The following is a 1,314-nucleotide window of genomic DNA, read 5'->3' as shown; positions in this document are numbered from 1 at the left end:
TACGTTCTTGTAATTCAGAATGAAAAAAAAAAAAATAATCACCAGAGTCCGACCCTGAGATCACTTATTGACAATATTGATAAAAATGGTAAATCTATTCATTTGTTTATTTATTTTATGGAACCAATTTATTTTCCCTTTTCGCCATTTACCAAATCAATAATGCATACACGCCACCATATTTACTGTCTTATTATTGTGTTTCATATGTTATTATTGCAATATAGAGTGGCTATATTGGCACGTTTTACCTGGTTTGTCACACAAACGAACATTCATCTATCATACACATACATTGATTACACTTGCTTCTCAAAAATCTTAGAAATATAATATATCAAGCTCACAAACTTGTCCTCAAACTTGGCAGTCTGATTCACAAAATTCATTTACATAGTATTAGCTTTTCACTTTTATTAACAGTCCAAAAAATACAGAGAATACTCTGGTTTTTCTTCAAACCACCAGAGACATATACAGTGTATACAGATATATGTCTCCGAAACCACGTATAAATCTTTTGCCTTTTACTGAAGATTTCCGTGGAGTGGAACATTTTATCAGTCATAGAATTTTTTTTTATTGTCACGAGTGATAAACTGTTGGGATAACACCACCATAAACAGTTCGATAAACATATCTGCGAAAAGGTTAACAAAGCAAATTCTATCATGGGAGTACAGCAATACCGCATATTATTTAGCAAAAGAACTAACGGTAAATAGTTTGGATCCCTTTGATGTCCCACACAACTCGGCGACTCTCAGCAGGCAAAACGTTTCTGATTGGTTGACCAATCAGTGTACATCGGCAGTTCGAATACAAACGTCCGATTGGGGTACGATATCGATGAAACACGAGTTTGAAATTATTTGGTATTTAACCGGATTTTGTCTTTTTACATAAAGGACCAATTATCATGAATTTGACAGTTTTACCCCAAAGTTAAAAGTCACTTCTAAAATTTTGGTTATTTACATTCAAGTGCATTCAAGGGTCCCGATTCATCGGTCCATTAGGAAAAGTTACCTAAATCACGTTAAATTGCAGAGACGAGCTCACTAACGAATCGCAACATCCTACCCATCGGAGTCGACTACAAAGGACTCGTCAGTGTTACACGCGTATCACATCGAATTCTTCCACCTGATGGTTTTGGAGTAAGGCGATTTGTTTCATCATGCATTAGTTCCTGTTCAGGGTCTTGTAACGATATTATTGAAGCACTGTCAATTTAGCGAAGTCACAAACCGTGTATATATATATCGGGTATCATACATGCAATTAAAAAATGTATACCATATGTTCATATGT

The 1,314-nt window shown here is 34.9% G+C and overlaps 1 pseudogene; it reads left to right on the top strand.

Moving 5' to 3' along the window:
* Positions 1–440: 440 nt before the first annotated feature.
* LOC117320352 lies at positions 441–599 on the top strand (annotated as a pseudogene).
* The last annotated feature ends 715 nt before the right edge of the window (positions 600–1,314 follow it).

This window comes from Pecten maximus, unplaced genomic scaffold, assembly GCF_902652985.1.
Source record: "Pecten maximus unplaced genomic scaffold, xPecMax1.1, whole genome shotgun sequence".
NCBI classification, from domain to species: domain Eukaryota; kingdom Metazoa; phylum Mollusca; class Bivalvia; order Pectinida; family Pectinidae; genus Pecten; species Pecten maximus.
This window is presented reverse-complemented; position numbering and strand designations above follow the sequence as displayed.